Genomic DNA, 22,522 nt, shown 5'->3' with positions numbered 1-22,522 from the left:
GTGTTTTTCCTTTTCCCAAGTTTTCTCCTTGGAAGCAAAGCTGGTCTTCAAATTTTCCGTTGTAGAGAGGCTTATTTGCAGTCTGGAGTTAGAAGATTTGATTTCTGTCTCCTGACTTGCCAGCCGGGTCTTTGCATCAGTCAATTGAGAGTTCAACTCAGACAAGGCATTCTGTAAAACATTCAGATGAGCCAAGACTTGGTTTCAAATTCAAATTCAAGATTCAAGTCTCAAACACTTTACAAACAAACCACTTGTAAAGTACTTGACACTTGGGGGCTAATGTATGCCAAATCAGATTTCTACGACTCTACAAAAATATTTAAAGTCCCAAGTACCTTACAAAGTAACATCACTTGGCACTTGGGGGCTATATGCAGTTCAGCAAGTTTATCAAGGTAAAACTAGAGCATTAATTACTTTGAAGACGGTCTTAACAACAATTTTTAAGTACCTATTCATTTATGATCAAAATGAGCCGGTTCTTGGGGACTACAGGTGAAGCTTTGTTTTTATCATTGATTCAGAGGTAAAAGCTTCGGCCTATATTTTACAGTCTACAGGTTATTCTGTTTCTTTCATAATCTGAAGACTTGGGGGCTGAAGGAATACAAGTAAACCGGAAAAAACATACCTCATACTTCAACTGAAGCTGCTTGACCATCTCGATCTCAGACTCGCGACTGGAGTGTACATGACTGAGATAGCCAGATAAAATATCACTGGCATTAAGACGGTCATAGTTGGCAACGTCAAAGCGAACCTTCTGCCTCTCCAATGCCTCTTGCTTTGCTGTGCACCGAGCCAGCACCGTTGGGTTCCCCAGCTCAACAAAGCGGCTCCCAGTAATTTGAACATCTTGAGCAGGTGGAGACGGAGGGTCGGTTGAGCTTGACGGTCCAGCTGTAGAAGGATTCGCAGTGGCTTCGTCAAAAGACGGCTCCGGAGGATTTCCTTCATTGTCAATAGGCGGGTCTTCTGGAGCGTCTGTTAATGGAGAAGGCGGCCTAGCCGGGTCAGATGCCAGCACTGGCGGGTCTTCCGCCGGTTTTGCTGCCTTCACCTTTTTTGATTTAGCTTGGCCGCTAAGAAAAAATGTTGCAGGATTGTTAGTATAAAGATAAAATTGAACAACTCAAAATAAAGGAGGATTACTGATTACCCGGAGCAGTCTTAAAAGCTAGGAATTGGGTTTGCGAAGAGTCGCCAGAGGAACGAGACACATCCTGAAAGAATAAAAAAGAGTGCACAGAAATACAAGGAGAAGGATCCATTAAGAAGAGTTAAAGATAGAGATAAGTAAACCTCATTCGGACGTTTCTGAGGAGTTTGTTGAAGGACGATAGCCGGTTCATCTTCAAACCCAGCTTCACGGCGGCTTTCATGTTGCTGCTTTTTCAAATGAAAGTTGGGATCCAAGTGAGCTAAAGGGTTAGAAAACCTTACTTTACGGATCACTCGTCGAACTTTCTGTCTTGGTAAGGGCTCTGAGTCGGAGGAAATAATAGTTACCTCAGCTTCCCCGGCCTGTCTGGCCCCAGTGTCATCCTGGTAAGGATCAGTGTCAATAAGATTGTTAAAAAATTGGCCAAGGGAATCAAGGGCTACCTCCGAGTCAGATGTGTCATCAAGTTTCATCAAATCTTCAGAAGTGGTCTTCTTTTTCTTCTTCGATCTCCGGGTCGTTTTCTTGACATTCATGGCGGTGATTTTCGCCTTCTTGGCAGCTTCGTGGTCATATTTCACTTTCCAAAAGTCAGAATTGGCCTACAAAGACAAGAGGAAGGATCAGTGCTAAAAAATACGGCTAGGCAAAATACAAAGGAAAAGAGATCAGAATATCCTTACTTCTGGTACCGGGTTAAGTTTACAGAAGGGATTTAACCCAACAATACTACAGTCTTCATATTTCCCATTCACCAAAAGGTTTGACATTGAGACAATGTCTTCTTTGGTTAGTTGAACCAGGCTATGATGAAGAGAGTCGTCCGGGCCTCCACCATATTCATACATCAATTTTGACCGGCGGCTTAATGGAATAACCCGCCATGAGATCCAGCAGCGGGTTAGATCAACTCCGGTTAAACCGTTCCCCAACAAAGCGTTGATTCTTCTAATGGATGGTAGCAGCCTCTTGTGCTCAGCAACAGTAAGTTTATCTGGAAGTGCGAACTTGGAGTCAAGACAATCGGGGCAGTAACCCGATAGTGGCTTCTCGTTGGCTGGTGAGATGTCCTGACAGTAAAACCAAGTTTGGTTCCAGTCCTTTGGGTGACTTGGTAAAACTATGAGAGGGAAGACAGCACCCTGCCGGCGCTGAATTGAGATGCCTCCAAGCTCTAAGCTAAGGCCGTTGGTGCACTCGTTCTGCCGGTTCAGATAGAAGTATTCTCTAAACAGTTCTACAGTCGGCTCTTGCTGAAGATATACCTCACAGAGCACCTGGAAGTTACAAATATTAGATATGGAATTGGGACCAATGTCCTGAGGATGGAGTTTGAAAAAGTGAAGGACCTCTCTAAAGAACTTTGAACCCGGCGGTGAGAAGCCACGGTTCGTGTGGTCAGTAAAGACAATCACCTCGCCGTCTTTTGGATTGGGTCGTTCTTCATCCGGGTTAGGAGCACGATAAGACATGACGGTTTTTGAGGGCAGAAACCCAATGAGGAAGAACTCTTTCAAACGATCCTCAGTTATGGTTGAGGGGACCCAGTTACAGATGGTGGGTGTCTTTGACGGCATGATGTGCAAGGAACTGAAAAAGAAAAAACAACATGCCAGTTCAGTTTACGGCAAGATTAACAGTTAAAGGATGAAGATGTAAAACAAGTAACGGCGGCTTAACTAAGGGCTAATGAAATATAAGGAAAAGAAAGCCGGAGTGGTAAGCCGCCATGACTACTGATTCTTTCAGAAAGCGAATCCAGCTAAGTCTTGGCGTAAACAAGTTTCACCAAGCTATCATTATTATTTTGGATCAAATGGCTGTCCCAAACAGAAAATATTCTAGACCTAAAAATCCAGTACAGATGAGTTTGTCAGCTATAATGAAGCGTCTATACAGGAAAAAGGGATCTACTGATATAAAAAATGGACGCAAAACAACTACCGCGCGAGTTATATTTCTTTTTTGGATCAGAAGAAGTTGCGGAAGAAGAACTACAAGAAGATCCGTGATGAACAAGCGAAGAACACTGATGAACTCGCAAGCCTAATATAGATCTGGATGCGTCAGAAAGAAGGAACTTACGAGATGAAGATCTACTGCGAAGAGTTGCCGCGTCTCTCTGGATGAACTCAGGGTGGTGAAGGGCCGACGTTGAGGGCAACAGTGAGTGCTACGGTGGAGGCGGAGCTCGAGAAGCAGGGAGGCAGCGATAGGAAGAAGACAGACAGAGAGAGAAGAATGAGGAAGGCCAGGGCAAGCTTATTTATAAGGACAAGATGCGAACAGACGGGCGCAAAAATCAAGGGAGAACCAAATAATGGTTATCCAGCTATATAGACGCCTCGATTCTCGGGAAGCATTAAAGATAAAAGGTCCGTTGGAAGATGACATCATGAAAGTTTTTTGTGTTTTCAAAAGATGACGTCACGGCGGATTACAGAGTTTTTCAGACAGAAGAAGATGGATTTCATCTATGTATTGAAGATTGACAAGGAACAAAGTTCAAAGTCAACCTGGGGCCTAATGTTGGGGATATATCTACCAGGTATGACCTGCCCAGGAGGGGCCGGGTCAACCCCAATGGCGGGTTATGGAAAGAAGCCTAATAATATTCAAGGTGATAGTGTATTAAGAATTGTAAAAGGCATAAGCCCAAAGGCGGCTTAAGGCCCAACATTGTAAACCAACTTATGTAAAGGAAGGCTTGTAGACAAAGGCATGTAAAAGAAGTAACCGAGCCGGACACGTTTTATGAGCCGGCCGGGACTCTGTAGGCGCCAGGCGTCAACCCGTGTATATAAGGGGACGACCCGGCGGCGGCTTAGGGAAAGAAACAACCAGATCGATAACCAAGCTGGCGAGTTGAGCCCCTTGGAGATCGAAACCTCAGCAATACCAATCCCAACTAGCCGTAGGCTTTTACCTTCATCGTAAGGGGCCGAACTAGTATAAAAACCCTCTCGTGTCCTTTGTCCCGATTAACCCCTTTAAGCTTCCTAGTGCGATGGCCCTACGACTAAGTCCTTGCTCTAGGACATCTGCCGTGTCAACTCCACGACACTAGTGGCCCGATCTTTCACGATAGGAGCGGATCCCGCGATGAACCCGAAGAACATGGGGAGGGAAACGAGGGAAATCACGGGGGAAACACAAGAGAAACACTAAACCAACAAGAACAAGTTACACATGTGCTAGATCCTCGAGTACAATGGGGAAGATACACGATCCAAAGTCAACAACAGACGGTACACAGTAACCGGTCTTCTCCGTGAGGAGGTCTTGATGTTCCTCCCTAAAGAGGGGTCTTGAATCCGCTTGGGGGATCTTCTCCGGTGGAGGCTCGAATCTCCAAGGAGAAGGTAACCAAGTGGATGAGCAAAGCTCTCACACAACATATGAGCTAATCCTTTGCTAAGCCTTACTAGGAGGAGGTGGGGAAGTATATATAGTGCTAGTGTAGCGACCCGACCTCAAACGGTCAAGTCTCTGTGCTTCAGTGTCATCCCTGGATCGGTAATGCTGACACACACAGTACTTGAAGGACTTATAACAGAGTAGCAATCACACACTTATTACATCGAATGTCTCAATAGAGAACTTATTACAATAAATATGGCTTAAGGCCATCTAATACGATAACATCGGAAGGTTTAGAAGATAAAGTGAGTCCATCAACTCCAACAGCATAGCCGAGCTGTACGGCAACGACCTAACGAACCTTACTCCTCATTTGAAAAGTCTGCAACATAATACGTTGCAGCCCGAAAACGGGTCAGCACATGGAATATGCTGGCAATATAACACGGTAGAGCAAGAACAGAATAATGCTATCACTATATGCATATTTGGCTGGTGGAAAGCTCTACGGTTAAAGTTTTGCGAAAAGCCAATTTTTCCCTACAACAAAGGAATAGATTCTATTTAACTATCATGGTAGGTGAAACATCATTGAGAAGGTTCCTCCAACTCAATCCCAATTAAAAGTAATTATAACCCATCAATATTAATTTAGAGTGATGAGTTACATATGATAATCCAAGTACTAGATACTCAAGATGTCCATAACCGAGGACACGGCTAACCGTGATTAGTTTGTACACTTTGCAGAGGTTTGCGCACTTTTCCCCACAAGACTCGATCTCCTCCGTTGGATTTCTCGCACTACTTGGTGTTTGAGAAGCGGACGACCGAGACACAGTCTTTCAGAAGCATTAACTCTCTACTCCGGATAGACTATACCACCTACAACCCACTACATCTGCTAGTCTACCTCTTCAAGAGCTTCACGCAACTTACTCAGCTATGCTAGAGCCCATAATAGCTTGTGGCTGCACATGGAAGTTTCTAGCATGAAATATCTCAGTTCCCTTTGAGCCTGGGTGGCGGACCTTAGAATTATCACACGGGTACTCCGGGATATGCTAGGACAACACTGGATTCTCCAGGTGCCTGACAAGCAATCCACCCAGATGTGTATTAAAGTTGCCACCTTAAGTTGAACGATTAATTAACAATCTCACATCTGTCATGGTTTCACTCAAACCCAATCCACGTCTACGAGCATAGCATAGCAATACAAGCAACGTAGAAGTAACTCCCAAGGGTTTGATAATAAACATGTGAATAGGTACTACCTCATCTACTTCCCAATCCCACATGTTATCAAGTCCTAACCATGCAATGTTTGAGGGTTGAAACTAATGCATAAAAACTGGGGAATAAAGGGATATGATCAAAATGTTACTTGCCTTCCTGATGATCCGCAAAACCTAGAGACTCGATGTAGCACGCTTCGCACTCCGAGTACCCTATCGCAATCAAACAAGTATACAATAAGCAATCAAACAAGGGCACGGGTAAAACTCAAATAAGAGATCTAACCAGAAAGTTCAACTTAAGAACTCCGGTTTGCAAAAAGAATCAAATCAAACGGAGCAACAAAACTCAAACTGCAAAAGAAACAAGATCCGATTACTAATCTAGACTTAAGTCAAATTTTACTGTATCAAAATCTTGTTCAAGTTGGTTAAACGGAAAGAGGGTTTTGAGACAAAACTCTAGGTGCTTGAATCGCCTGATTCCGATAAACGAGCGAAAAGTTATACTAAAACGAAAATCGGATCAGAAATCGTGATCGAAAATAATCGCGGAAAATCCGAGAAAAAGAAAAACTGACGGACAGCCTAACGAACGAACATTCGCTGTCTGCGGCTAAACGGTGAAAACCGTTCGTTAAAATGAACGTAAAAACGGGCGTTCGTTAAATAACTAAACCGAAAAAAATAAACCTAACCGGATCTAAAAAAGAACGGATCTAGGGTTTCGAAAAAAAACGAAACAGTTTTCTCACAAAAACTGAGGCGGCTACCTCGGGTCCGGCGAGGCGGCGCGGCGGCGGTGCGGCTCCGGTAACGACGCGTGGCGGTGCGGGCGGTGCGGCGGCGGCAGCGAGCGGCGCGTGGCGGTTAGGGTTAGGGTTAGGGCGCGGGTGGGCTTTCGGCGGCGGTTGTGAGCTTTCGGCGGCTCGGGGGCGGCGGCTTATAAAGGCCCCCTAGGCGGAGTCCCGCTTGGGTACGGCCCGGAGTTGGTTCACTTTTTTTTAAATAATTCCGACATGCAGCAAAAGAAAGAAAAGAAATACTAAACCGACTCCAAAAGTCCCGAAATAAATTTTCCCCGTCCTTTAAAAATAAGCCGGACAAGGTGAACATTTATTTGGGCCTAAAATGCAATTTTGAAAAATGCATATTTTCCTAATTCAAATAAAATAGCGATAAAACTCCGAATAAAAATCTTATTTAATTTTAATATTAAATCTTCGATATCTCTCTATTTTGCGGAAGTCATTTTATCCTCTCTCTTTTATTTTTATAAAAGGAATAATCGAAGAGAAAATAATTAAAATCAAACGATTCTCTTTCCAAAATTCGAGAAAACTCGAATATGAAAATAATGAAATCCCCAACTCTCTCCGTAGGTCCTTGAGTTGCGTAGAATTTCTAGGATCAAGCCAAAAATACAATAAAATATAATATGCAATGATGCTCTAATGTATAACATTCCAAATTGAAAATTTGGGATGTTACAAACCTAGCCCCCTTAAGATGAATCTCGCCCTCGAGATTCGGGTTGGCTAGAAAATAGGTGTGGATGGTCCTTGCGTAGGTCTTCCTCTCGTTCCCAGGTGGCTTCGTCCTCGGTATGGTGGCTCCACTGAACTTTGCAAAACTTAATAACCTTGTTGCGGGTAACCCGACTGGCAAACTCGAGAATCCTGACTAGCTTCTCCTCATAGGTCAAATCATTGTCCAACTGAATCGCTTCCAGCGGTACTGTATCTCTTAGAGGAATGTCGGCCATCTCTGCGTGGCACTTCTTCAACTGAGAAACGTGGAACACATCGTGAACTCCAGACAATCCTTTGGGTAATTCCAACTTATAAGCAACTTCTCCCATACGTTCCAAAACTTTGTATGGTCCCTGATGAGGACATGACTACCTTGGATATGACCAAAAATATTGCATACATGCATATTTGTCAGGTGATTTCTAGTGCAAACTATTCAATAATCTATTTATGTTATCCAGAACAAAAGTACTTCACACACTTTTGTGTTTTGTCTAATTCAAGGTGTATGGGACATTTGAACAATCCACATATGAAGATAAGGGAAAAGGAGAAGTTTAAGTTCTGTTCAAAAAGTCCTCTCACGTCACTTTTGGGTCAAGAGAAGATAGAGTCCAAGTCTCTCACGTTGTGGACTCAGATTCGGACTGCACAGGCATACCTGACTCAAAACTCCAACAACTTTTTCATACGTACTCCGAATTGGGTGACTCTTTTTTTGTTGAAAACTACATTTCGTGCTCTTTCCAACCCAATTTGATTCACCTTCAAATTCGTCAGGAGCATTGAGATACGGACGAAACAATATGACATTGTAGCAGAATCCGAATCAAACTACAAGCCCAAAGGTGTTGCATCACCTCCCCTTGGGCCCATGAGCCTTGTACGACCTAGAGTTAGCTTTAGGCTGCCTTGGGACGTCCTCCCACCTCCTTGGCCGCCACCCCTTGCTCCTATATAAGTAGATCCATCTAGTAGCTTTTTGCTTGGGATTTGTTTAGTTAAAAGTTAGCCATTGCAACTTCGTGTACTTCGTTTGTGTCCAACGACCAAACCAAGACCGCTTTCGTATCCCCACCTTTATCAATACTTCATCTATATTCGCAATATTCAGCTTGCATTATCATATTCTTGCTTGTTCTTCGATTGCATGCAGGAATAGACCTTCGTGGTTAGGCTGATCGTGCTTCCAGCATCGTCAGTATCCTCGGGAGATTGGTTTAGCGATTGCTAAGGCGCAACGTCGTGCACGTTTGTAGTCGGATCGTCAAAGTCGACTCCACCAAATCGATAGTTATCATCTCATCGAAAGATCGGGACCCTCGCCCCTATCAAGTGCTATCAGTTTTCAGGTTGCTCGGTGAGAATTTCTAGTTTTTCCTAGATTAGATTTATTTTCTTACCTATTGTCCAAGGAAAAGCCACAAAAAGCTAAATCTATTCATCCTCTGTCCAAGCCAGTATGAGCCTTTGCAATTTTATTTTAATTGCTTGCATAGTTGAATTATCGGTTGCATGTGATGAGTGGCTGGTCTTAGTGTTTAGTTCGTTTAGAGTTTCGAGTTCTGTTCACATTAGTCACACCGCCGCTGCATCATTATCCCTTCCGTTGTCTTCCACCACGTGCTACCCATCGTTCATTATCACAATCATAGTTGAGGTTGTTCACATCTTCGCTAGATCCAATCTGCATCTTATCTAGTTTGTTTTGGAAAGAGGGAGAGAGAGAAAAAAACAAAAGAGAAAATAAAATAAAAAGTAAAGTCAGAGAAAAAAAAGAGAGAAAGAAAAAGAAAAAAAAGTGTGAGGAAAAACAAGAGAGAAAAAGAGAGAGAGAAGAAAAAACAAAATTCGGATCTATCTAGACTCAATCTCGTAGTTGAATTCGGATTGGAATCTGTTTTGTGCACTGTTCAGTAAAACAAGAATAACTTCCTCATACGAAGTCCGTTTTGGCTCCGCGAGCACTCAAATGAAAGCTAGCGACGAGCCGCATCTAAATAGTTGAAGAAGCAAGTTCAATATTTGGCACCTCAAAATCGGCTTCTAAATAGGTCTTTTTGCCCTCCGAAATTCACGAACACAGCTTATTCCAGTTTTCAGGCCAGTTTTAGAATTTTTTTGACTCCTCATGTCAACTCGGAATTGAGTGATTCCTGTTGCGTTTGAAAGCTTGAGTCAATAAAATTGTTGAAAAAAATTATCAAAAAATTTGCACAAACTTTTCCAGAGGAAAGTTGGAGAGAAAGTTGTTGATATATCCTGCTTAGTTGTTGTTTCACATCATTATCTTTACGGCTATTGTGATCTTCACTCATATTTTGCTGTCCAGAGCTACTTCATATCTTTTATTGATGCTAGTTGTGCTACGGCGTGACCTCATTAGTGTTCTAGTCTTGCGTCTCTAGTCTGGTCTAGCCTAGGACCAGCACAGTATCGTCGTTGAGCGTTTGTTCAACATTGCATCTCTGAATTGATTATTGTTATTTTTTTGCTACCATATATAGCCAACCCAGCTCCACATATTTCTACACCGTATATACGTACGTTCCCCTGGCAATCGCTTTACACAATCTTCGGAGTTATTTGACACCGTTGGTTGCCTGTCACCACCTGCCACATGGTAAGAACTTGTAAGATATTGATATTTGCTTTACTGTGAACGCTTTACAACAACATCCTAGTAGTTCATAGGAACATTATTCTCGAATTTTGTTTCTTGCTTTTACTAATCATGATAGGTTCCAGAGATAGAAGTTCTTGGGTGACGGACACATCTTCACCATCACGAGAGTTGGGACAACAAACACATGCACATGGTCAGGTTATCTCTTTACCGTCATTTGAGGGTAGATTTAATCCTGCTATTTATATAGCTTGGGAGCTTAAAGTAGAACAAGTTTTTACTCACCCTGATTTTTCTGAACTTGAGAGAGTACGAGCTACCACTAGAGCATTTACTTGTTTTGCTTCTGTTTGGTGGAGTGTGCATTGTAAGAAAAATATTGATAACCAACCCACAACTTGGAAAGTTTTGAAAGCTGTAATGAGACAACAATTTTTTCCTCCTTACTATCGTCGTGAATTGCTTCGCAAATTGGAACAATTAAAACAAGGCAGTAACACTGTTCATGCTTACTACCAAGAGTTCAAATCTTATATGCAGCATTGTGACATGGAAGAATCTGAGGATGATACAATGAATAGATTTTTTGGTGGTTTGAACCATGATATCCGTGCAAGGTTTCAGTATATTCCAAGTTGCATTATTGGTATGTATGTTCGCGCTTGTACCTTTTAAAGACAGATACAGGAGGATACATTAGGTGACTACAACAACTATTATTCCAGTTCATGCTCACCACCGTCGGTTGGTTCCTCCACCGTTGCACCTACTAGAGCAGCCCCACCTCAGATTGTGAGCGCGACATCATCTCAAGAGTATGGTACATTGTCAACATACATACCTACATCAACTATGTCTTTGCGACAAGGTAACAATACAGGTATTGATGATATAACTTCACATGAGAATGATGCATGCCTAGTTAACTTGAATGCATCATGTGTTGAGTTACCTGTGAATTTGAGCACACCACCTATTTTAGAGAATTTTTTTACTGTCATGAATGCGTCATGTGATCAAATAATGAAATACCAACAATTTTGAGTGCACCCATTGAATTAACCGTTGATGCAAAAGAACCAATGTTTAATCATTTTGATATGACCTCTAATCTTGATGATGATTCTATATCCAATGACTTATTGCATGTTTGCTTATTTAAGCATGTTGTAACATGTAAATTTGATGCAAGTAAGGTTTATTCACCAATGTTGGAATGGTTTAATGATAAACATTATCAATCTTTTGAAATGAATAAGAGCTTCACTTATATGTGCAAACCGAGTTGCAATATTTTCATGCCTTCTACTTCTTGTGATAATTTTTTGGATTTAGATTTTATGAACTATGAAATTTACTCATGTATACATGTGTCATATGTGCAAAAATCAAGGGAAGTAAAAATGGATGACATATACATATACAACATGTAAACCTTGTCTCTTTTGTTAGCCATATTTCAGATTAAGCAACACCGATGACGGCTTTGTTTTCAAGAAGAGGAGGATGATGAGGACATGACTACCTTGGATATGACCAAAAATATTGCATACATGCATATTTGTCAGGTGATTTCTAGTGCAAACTATTCAATAATCTATTTATGTTATCCAGAACAAAAGTACTTCACACACTTTTGTGTTTTGTCTAATTGCAGGTGTATGGGACATTTGAACAATCCACATATGAAGATAAGGAAAAAGGAGAAGTTTAAGTTCTATTCAAAAAGTCCTCTCACGTCACTTTTGGGTCAAGAGAAGATAAAGTCCAAGTCTCTCACGTTCTGGATTCAGATTCGGACTGCACAGGCATACCTGACTCAAAACGCCAACAACTTTTTCATACGTACTCCGAATTTGGTGATTCTTTTTTTGTTGGAAACTAGATTTCGTTCTCTTTCCAACCCAATTGGATTCACCTTAAAATTCGTCCGGAGCATTGAGGTATCGATGAAACAATATGATGCTGCAGCAGAATCCGAGTCAAACAACAAGTCCAAAGGTGTTGCACCACCTCCACTTGGGCGCATGAGCCTTGTACGACCTAGGGTTAGTTTTAGGCTGCCTTGGAACGTCCTCCCACCTCCTTGGCTGCCACCCCTTGCTCCTATATAAGTAGATCCATCTAGTAGCTTTTTGCTTGGGATTTGTTTAGTTAAAAGTTAGCCATTGCAACTTCGTGTACTTCGTTTGTGTCCAATGACCAGACCAAGACCGCTTTCGGATCCCCACCTTTATCAATACTTCATCTATATTCACAATATTCAGCTTGAATAATCATATTCTTGCTTGTTCTTTGATTGCGTGCAGGAATAGACCTTCGTGGTCAGGCTGATCATGCTTCCAGCATCGTTAGTAACCTCGGGAGATTGGTTTAGCGATTGCTAAGGCGCAACGTCGTGCACATTTGTAGTTGGATCGTCAAGTCGACTCCACCAAATCAATAGTTATCATCTCATCGAAAGATCGGGACCCTCGCCCCTATCAGTCCCACAAAGCGTGGCACTAACTTTCCCTTAACTCCAAAGCACTCAACTCCTCGGAGTGGTGATATCCGAAGATACACTCTGTCGCCGATTTCATAGACTACCTCCTTGCGTTTTGAATCTGCATAACTCTTATGTCAGGACGAGCTACCTTCAGTCTATCTCTAATCAATTCTACCTTCCCTTCTGATTCCTTAATCAAATCTGGTCCAAACAACTGGCGGTCTCCAACTTCATCCCACAACAACGGTGTCCTGCACCTCCTTTCGTACAAGGCTTCAAAAGGTTCCATGTTCAAACTGGCCTGGTAACTGTTGTTGTATGAGAACTCTGCGTAGGGCAAGTTGTCATCCCAACTAGATCCATAATCTAGTGCATAAGCTCTCAACATATCCTCCAGAATCTGGTTGACTCTCTCGGTCTGTCCATCTGTTCTGGTTACCAAAGTTCCATGCAACTGATTCCAAAACTTTGAGGTAATCTGGGTTCCTCTATCTGATACAGTTGTTCTCAGAACTCCATGCAAACATACGATCCTGGTCATGTATATCTTTGCCAACTTGGCACTTGTATAGGTGGTTTTCATTGGGATAAAGTGAGCTACTTTGGTCAAGCGATCAACTACTACCCATATAGAATCATATCCTGATTTGGTCCTGGGCAATTCGGTGATGAAATCCATGCCAAGATTATCCCACTTCCATTCAGGTATCGACATAGGTTGTAACAATCCGGCTGGCTTTTGATGTTCTGCCTTCACTCTCTCACATACATCACATACGACTACATACTCGGCAATATCCTTCTTCATACCAGTCAACCATAAATGCTCCTTTAAATCCACATACATCTTGGTGTTTCCGGGGTGAATCAAATATGGTGAGTCATGAGCCTCCTGAAGTATTAACTTCCTGATCTCTGTGTTATTGGGCACATAAACACGGTCCTCAAACCACAAGGTGTTGTGTTCATCCTCACGAAAACCTTTGGCCTTTCCTTTGCTCACTCTCTCTTTTATTTCGGCGATCTCTTTGTCATCCTTCTGAGCTTCTCGAATCTTTCCAAACAATGTAGATTGAACTTCCATTGTTGCAACAAAACCTCTAGGGACAATCTCCAATCGAAGCTCCCTGAGATCCTCTGCCAACTCCTTTGGCAACCCTGCGCTTATGAGTGTGTTGGCATAACTTTTCCTGCTCAGAGAGTCTACTATGACGTTGGCCTTTCCTGGATGATAGTGAAGCTTCATGTCATAATCCTTTATAAGCTCCAACTATCTCCTCTGCCTAAGGTTCAGCTCCTTCTGTGTGAAAATGTACTTCAAACTCTTATGGTCAGTGTATACATCACAATGGTTTCCAATAAGATAATGTCTCCAAGTCTTCAACGCATGCACTACGGCAGCCAACTCCAAGTCATGTGTGGCATAATTTAACTCATGTGGTTTCAGTTGTCGCGAGGCATACGAAACAACTCTTCCGTCCTGCATCAGTACTCCTCCAAGTCCTAAGCGAGAGGCGTCGCAATACACTTAGAAATCCTTGCGTATATCCGGCGGAATCAGTAATGGGGCTGTAGTCAGACGTTTCTTTAACTCCTAAAAACTCGCTTCACATTCTTCCGTCCATTTAAATTTGATATCCTTCTTCAATAGCTCTGTCATTGGCTTCGCAATCTTGGAAAAATTCTCAATAAATCTCCGGTAGTATCCTGCGAGTCCAAGAAAACTGCGGATCTCGCTAACTGAAGTGGGTGCCAATCATTCAGTGACTGACTGTACCTTGGTGGGGTCTACTGCTATACCTTCTCCTGATATAACATGTCCAAGGAATCCAACTTCTTTCAACCAAAACTCACATTTGCTGAACTTGGCATACAACTGATGTTCCCTGAGTTTCTCGAGAACTAAACGTAAATGCTCTTTGTGCTCCTCTTCATTCTTCGAGTATACCATTATATCATCAATGAACACCAAACTTATCCAAATATTCCATGAACACCTTGTTCATCATGCTCATGAAATAAGCAGGGGCGTTAGTCAGTCCAAATGACATGACCGTATACTCATATAACCCGTACCTTGTGGTAAATGCGGTTTTAGGTATATCCTTTTCCCGGATCTTCAGCTGGTGATATCCTGATCGCAGATCGATCTTCGGGAACATCTTAGCTCCTTGCAACTGGTCAAACAAATCATTGATCATCGGAAGTGGGTATTTGTTCTTGATCGTCACCTCATTCAATGCACGATAATCAACAACCATCCTTAGAGACTTATCCTTCTTCTCAACCAAAAGCACTGGGGCTCCCCAGGGTGATGAACTCCGTCAGATGTAACCTTTCTCCAATAACTCCTTGATCTGCTTCTTCATCTCCTCCAGATCATTTGTGGGCATCTGGTAGGGTCTCTTTGATATTGGCCCAGTACCTGGCAACAGCTCTACCAAAAACTCGATGTCTCGATCCGATGGCATGCCTGGTAACTCCCCTGGAAAAACATCTGGGTAATCCTTCACTACAGGCACTTCCTCCTGAACAACTCCCGTGAGGGTATTTACTTGCCTCCTCCTAGGCGCATGTCTAGATACATACTTGATTCTTTTTCCCTCTGGGGTGGTGAGACAAATTGATTTACTAGCATAGTCAATGCTTCCTCCATACTTTGACATCCAGTCCATGCCTAATATCACATCCAATCCTTGTGACTCCAAAATTATTAGGTCTGACGAAAAAACATGGCTACCAATGGTTAGGGGTATCTGGTCGCACCATCGGCTGGCGATATACTCTGCTCCCGGTGAACTTACTAACAGACGGGTCCTAAGGGTTTGGGTTGGTAGTTTAAACTTATCCACGAATCCCCTTGATATGTATGAATGCGATGCACCAGTATCAAAAAGAACAAGGGCGGTAAAAGACTTAACCAAAAACTTACCGATAACTGCGCCTGGCTGCCCTTCAACGTCCTCCATGTTAACGTGGTTCACCTGTCCTTTGTTGAATGGATTAGACTTCTTCCCAGTGCTCCCATTACCGTTTCCATTCTTCGCTTCAGGGCACTCCGTGGCATAGTGTCCAGTCTTCCCGCACTTGAAGCAAGTAATGTGACTTAGGTCTCTCTTGGCGGGTGTGGCTGGATTGGAGCGGGTCTGATTGTTGCTTGTTCCGTTCCCAGTCCCATTCTTGGAACCATTGTGGTTATCCGAACTTCCTCCTTTATGGTTATGACCTCCATGGTTATGAACAAGTCCTCCCGAGTTCGGGGTTAGACGAGGCTTCTACTGAGCTCCTGAGTTGTACCTTCCTTGTCCATACTTCCTTTTGCGGCTCTCAATTTGCTGTTGCTTCCCTTCAATCATAAGAGCCTTGTCTACCAACTCCTGGTAGTTGTTAAATGTTGCCACCATCAACTGCATGCTCATCTCATCGCTCAGCCCTTCCATAAACTTCTCCTACTTCGCGGCATCTGTCGCCACATCATCAGGGGCATAACGAGACAGTTCACTAAATTCATCCATGTACTGCCCCACAGTACGGTTCCCTTGGCGCAAGTTGCGAAACTCACGATTCTTCCTGCTCATAGCTCCCGTTGAGACATGGGCGGTGCGGAATGCTTGCTGAAATTGATCCCATGTAATAGTAGCTATAGGATAGGTGACGGTGTAATTCTCCCACCATGAGGCTACTGGTTTGTAACACCCATGATGTGGCTATATCTCCCACATGTCGGAGCACGACTTAGAGGCATAACCACATTGTAGGCATCTCGCAAGAGGGGTAATCTTTACACATCCCATGTACTGAATCAGAAAGAGATAAAGAGTTGGCTTACAATCGCCACTTCACACAATACATAAATATAGCATTACATCATCCAAAATACAATCAAGGTCCGACTACGGAACCAAAATAAAGACAACCCCAAATGCATAAGATCCCTGATCGCCCCAACTGGGCTCCACTACTGATCGTCTGGAAAGGAAACATAGTAACGTCCGGAATCCATGTCGAACTCCCACTTGAGTTCACTCGCATCCCCTTGAATGGCATCATCGGCACCTGCATCTGGTTTTGGAAGTAATCTGTGAGTCACGGGGACTCAGCAATCTCACACCCTCGCGATCAAGACTATTTAAGCTCATGGGTAGGAAAAGGTAGTGAGGTGGAGCTGCAGCAAGCACTAGCATATATGGTGGCTAACATACGCAAATGAGAGCGAGAAGAGAAGCAAAGCACGGTCGAGAAGCTACAAAGATCAAGAAGTGATCCTAGAACTACTTACGTTCAAGCATAACACGAGACCGTGTTCTCTTCCCGGACTCCGCCGAAAAGAGACCATCGCGGCTACACACGCTATTGATTCATTTTAGTTAAGTTAAGTGTGAGGTTTTCTACAGCCGGATACTAACAAATTCCCATCTGCCTGTAACCGCGGGCACGGCTTTCGAAAGTTCAATACACTGCAGGGGTCTCCCAACTTAGCCCATCACAATCTCTCATGGTCAATGAATGATATTCCTTCTCCCAGGACGACCTGATCAGACTCGGAATCCCGGTTACAAGACATCTCGACAATGGTAAAACAAGACCAGCAAGACCACCCGCGGTGCCGACAAATCCCGATAGGAGCTGCACATATCTCGTTCTCAGGGCACACCGGATAAGCTAAGCGTATGGGAGCCAACGTAACCCAAGTTGCCAAGGGACGGCCCCGCACGATGCTCTAGGTTGGACCAACACTTAGAGAAGCACTGGCCTGGGGGGGTTAAAATAAAGATGACCCTTGAGTCCACGAAACCCAAGGGAAAAAGGCTTAGGTGGCAAATGGTAAAACCAAGGTTGGGCCTTGCTGGAGGAGCTTTATTCAAGGCGAACTTTCAAGGTGTTCCGTTATAACCTGACCGCATAAGGACGCAAAATCAAGGAACATAACACTGGTATAACGGAAACTAGGGCGATAAGAGTGGACCAAAACACCAGGCATAAGGCCGAGCCTTCCACCCTTTACCAAGTATATAGGTGCATTAAAGTAAACAAGATATACTAATGATATCCCAACAATAATCATGTTCCAAACAAGGAACAAACTCGAATCTTCACCTGCAACTAGCAACGCTATAAGAGGGGCTAAGCCAAGCGGTAACATAGCCAAACCACGATTTGCTAGGACAAGTTGGGTCAGAGGCTTGACATGGCAATATGGGAGGCATGATATAGCAGGTGGTAGGTATCGCGGCATAGGCATAGCAATAGAGCGAGCAACTAGCAAGCAAAGATAGAAGTGATTTCGAGGGTATGGTCATCTTGCCTGCAAAGTTCTCCAAGTTGACGTAAGCTTGATCCTCATAAGCCTACTCAACGGGTTCCTCGATAACGTACTCGTCTCTCGGCTCTACCCAAGGCAAGAACACAAGCAAAAGAAACCACCATCAACCACGGTGCAATGCGCAAGCAACATGATGCAGAACATGGCATGATATGCAGGATGTGATATGCAATGCATATGCATGCTTCGGAAGGAAAAGATTGAACCAGGCCTCAACTTGGAAAACCAAGAGTGCCGCTGGAAAGATGAGTTGATTTCATTCGAAATCGATATGAAGATCACCGGAAACGGATGCACGGTTTGCAAATGGCAAGCAAAACAATAATGGCACAATTCTGCGATTAACAGCACGATGCCATCTAGAATGCAACAAGAAACTAAGCTACTGCACTCTAACATAGCAACAAAGCACATGGCAGTGATCTACTCAAGATGCTTGAAAAAAGATGAACATTGAGCTATGGCTAAATCACACAAGATCAGGTTCAAACAAGCATGGCAAAAGTGCAAAAGATAACAACATCACAGACTTAGTGAAAATAACATGTCAGGATTTAACATCCGGAAGCAATGTTTAGAGCAATATAACAACATGCTACATGATCAGATTATAGCAACACAAGGCATGGCATGAAACTACTCAAAGCATATAACAAAAGTCCCTTACTAACCATAAGCAAAAAGGGCACAGAAATCATGATGGCACCCATGTAAACATAGCAAGTTTCGTTAACAGATTCAGACTTAGCAGAAAACTGGACACAGAGTTACGTAGGCATGTTTGTGAGCTCGATGCACTCAACACAAGGCATTGCATGACAAGCTAAGCATACACCCAGCAAGAATACATGTTCAAGAAGGTAACCATGGCAAGAACCATCTCGTAGAACACATGGATCAACTACAACAACCTTGGCAAAATTGATTAACACGTAAACAATCTGCCAGGAACATTTTATAGCAAAAGTAGAGTAAGATTGAGTCATGCTAGGGTACTCCATAAATGCAAACAGGGACATGGATGGATAGATCATAACGATATGCCAAAATCATCCTTACTGAACATGCTCAAAAGAGGCATGGATCATTCTGTAGCAACATGAATACATGGCATAAAAATAACATCAGGGAAAAGACTTAGTAGAATTCTAAGTCCCTGAAATCAGCTACATCATGAGAGCTACTTTGCATGCTTGTGGTAGTCACCACATTGATCACAAAAATATATGGCATACACCCCTGTAAAGATGGCATGGCATAGCCCAAAACACATGTAGAGCTCATGCTCATATGCAGCACACATTAATCATGGCAAACATGACAAAAGCTCATAATCTGATAAGAATCAGGACCTAACATTTTATAGCACTCTTGCAAGAGAATTTTAGGCATCAATATTGACTCAAACAAGCATGGTGCAACGGAACAAAATGAAGAGGGCATCATGATGAACATTTTGATATGCCATACGCATGAAACGGAGCTGCGAGGACAGAGTTATGATGCGATGAACATGGCTAAAAAAATAATAGAAAAGGACTTAGAGGAATATTTGGGTCAACCCTAGGGTTTGCTGGATCTAGATCTGAGCATGCACGGGAGCCGAGGTTTGCCGGAGAGGAGTGGCCGGAGTTGGGGGACGCGGTGGCCGAAGTCGCCGGACATCGGATCCGGCCGACGAGGTGGTGAGGAGGAGCCCGGCGGCGAGGTCGCCGGAGCGCGGGACGGGGCGCGGCGGAGGCGGCGAGCTAGCCGCGCGGCGCCAAGCGGAGGAGCGGAGGCGGCCGGCGTGGACCTCGGCCACGGCGGCGAACAGCGCCGGCGGTGGGGAGGCGGCGAGCGAGGCGGCGGCGCAGGGCGGAGGAGCGGGAGCGGGCACGCGGGTGAACGCGCGGGCCGGGAGGGCCCCGCCTGGGCCGAGCGGGCCGGCACGGCGGCGGGCGGCGCGCGCCACATGGCAGCTCCAGACTGGGCGAGGGCGGCAGCACTATTTCGTCCGGTCCGGGACGGACATGTCCGGCGGGCGAGAGGGGAAGATCTAGGGTTTTGGGCTGCGGGAATTTCAGAGGGGAGCACCTATTTATAGATTCTGGGAGCTAGGAGAGTCCAAAAGAGGTGTGGTTTTCGGCCACACGATCATGATCGAACGACCAAGAGGATGGAGGGGGTTAGGATGGGTTTTGGGCCACTTTGGAGGGGTGTTGGGATGCAACAGACACGAGGCCTTTACGGTTCCTCGGTTAACCGTTGGAGTATCAAACAGACTCCAAATGGCACAAAACTTGACAGGGGGTCTACCGGTAGTGTACCAAGGCCGCTTGGCAAATCTCGGTCCAATCCGAGAAAGTTTAAGATCCGCACACGAAAAGAGGCAAAAGGGGACGCCGAAGGGCATAGGAGTGCCGGATCGCAAAACGGACAACGGGGAAAATGCTCGGATGCATGAGACGAACACGTATGCAAATTCGATGCACATGATGACGTGATATGAGATGCATGACATGGACAAAATGAAAAACAAAGACAAAACCCAACCACGAGGGAATATCATGACTTAGAGCCGAAAATGCCAAGAGTTGGAGTACAAATATGGCAAGTTACATACGGGGCGTTACAACACTCCACCACTATGAAAGGATCTCGTCCCGAGATCTAGGACTGGAAAAACTCCAGATATTCGGAACGGAGGTTGTCCTCGCGTTCCCAGGTGGCTTCACGGTCGAAATGATGTGACCACTTCACATTCAGGAATTTGATAGACTTGTTGCGATTCTTGCGCTCAGTTTCTTCAAGAATAGCAACGGGATGCTCATGATAAGACATGTCTTCTTGTAGATCAATCTCTTCGAAGTTGATGGTGCGGTCAGGAGTCTTGAAACACTTGCGAAGCTGAGACATGTGAAACACGTCATGCACGTTTGCAAAGTTGGACGGAAGCTCAAGTTGATAGGCGAGATCGCCTCTTTTGCCAATGATCTTGAAAGGACCCACGTATCTAGGGGCAAGCTTCCCTTTGATACCGAAGCGATGAGTGCCTTTCATTGGAGAGACGCGGAGGTAGACATGGTCTCCGATCTCGAAAGCCAAGTCACGTTGCTTGCTATCATAGTAACTCTTCTAGCGCGATTGCGCGGCTTTGAGATTTTCACGAATGACTTTGCACATTTCTTCAGCCTCTGTGATCAAGTCATTGCCAAGAAGTTGGCGTTCACCAGTCTCTGACCAGTTAAGAGGAGTGCGACACTTTCTGCCATAGAGAATCTCGAATGGGGCCTTGACCGAACTCGCTTGGAAGCTGTTGTTGTAGGAGAACTCGGCATATGGAAGACGATCTTCCCACTTCATACTGAAAGAAATGACACAAGCCCTGAGCATATCTTCAAGAATTTGATTTACTCACTCAACTTGTCCACTAGTTTGAGGATGAAAGGCTATGCTGAAGCGAATGCTGGTGCCCATAACCTTCTGAAAGGAATCCCAGAACTTAGAAGTAAAGATGCTTCCACGATCTGAAGATATCAACTGCGGAATGCTGTGCAAAGAGACAATCCTGGAGGTATATAGCTCTGCCAACTGAGCTGCTGTGATAGATTCTTTGATAGGAAGAAGATGAGCCACTTTAGTAAGCTTATCGATGACAACAAAGATAGCATCATTTCCACGTTTGGACTTGGGAAATCCAGTCACGAAGTCCATCTCAATATGGTCAAACTTCCATTTTGGAATGGCAAGAGGTTGGAGGATACCAGCTGGCCGTTGGTGTTCTGCTTTCACTCTTCTGCAGACATCACGTTCATCCACGAACTGAGCAATCTCGCGCTTCATTCGAGTCCACCAATACGACTGCTTGAGGTCATGGTACATCTTTGTACTTCCAGGATGAATAGATAGGAGTGAATTGTGAGCCTCGTTCATAATGACTTTACGAAGGTCGCCTTTAGGAACAACAATTCGATCCTCGAAGAATAGAATATCTTTGTCATCAAGGCGATAGCACTTGTACTTGGGTTGGCTCTTGGCAATCCCATTCTTCACCTTCTTCACCATTGCATCAAGAAGTTGTGCCTCCCGAATCTGATCTTCCAAAGTAGGAGAGACTTGGAGGTTGGCAAGGAATCCTTGAGGAACAACTTGGAGATTAAGTTTGCGGAAAGCTTCACAAAGATCCGATTGGTAGGGCTTGAGAATCAAACTGTTGCAGTAAGCCTTCCTTCTCAAAGCGTCCGCAATGACATTGGCCTTGCCTGGAGTATATTCAATACTCGGATTATATTATTGAATCATTTCGACCCAACGAGTCTGCCTGAGGTTGAGGTTGGGCTGAGTGAAGATGTACTTGAGACTCTTATGATCAGTGAAGATGTCCACTTTCCTTCCCAACAAGAGATGTGTCCATGTTAAAAGAGCATGGACAACTACCGCCAACTCGAGGTCATGAGTGGGGTAGTTCTTTTCGTTGGGCTTCAACTGGCGAGAGGTATAGGCCACAACTTTCTTCTCTTGCATTAACACAACACCGAGACCTTGCAGGGAAGCATCACAGAAAACCTCAAATGGTTTGGATTCATCAGGAGGAGTCAGAAATGGAGCTATGACTAACTTCTGTTTGAGGGTGTTGAAAGCGATGTCACATTCAGGCGTCCAGACATACTTCACATACTTCTGGAGGAGGTTGGAAAGAGGCTTCGCGATCTTAGAGAAATTCTCAATGAATCTTCGACAATAGCTTGCGAGCCCAAGAAAGCTGCGGAGCTGCTTCACATTCTGAGGCGGTTCCCAATTCACAATTG

Source organism: Triticum urartu, chromosome 3, assembly GCF_003073215.2.
Source record: "Triticum urartu cultivar G1812 chromosome 3, Tu2.1, whole genome shotgun sequence".
Classification (NCBI taxonomy): domain Eukaryota; kingdom Viridiplantae; phylum Streptophyta; class Magnoliopsida; order Poales; family Poaceae; genus Triticum; species Triticum urartu.
This window is presented reverse-complemented; position numbering follows the sequence as displayed.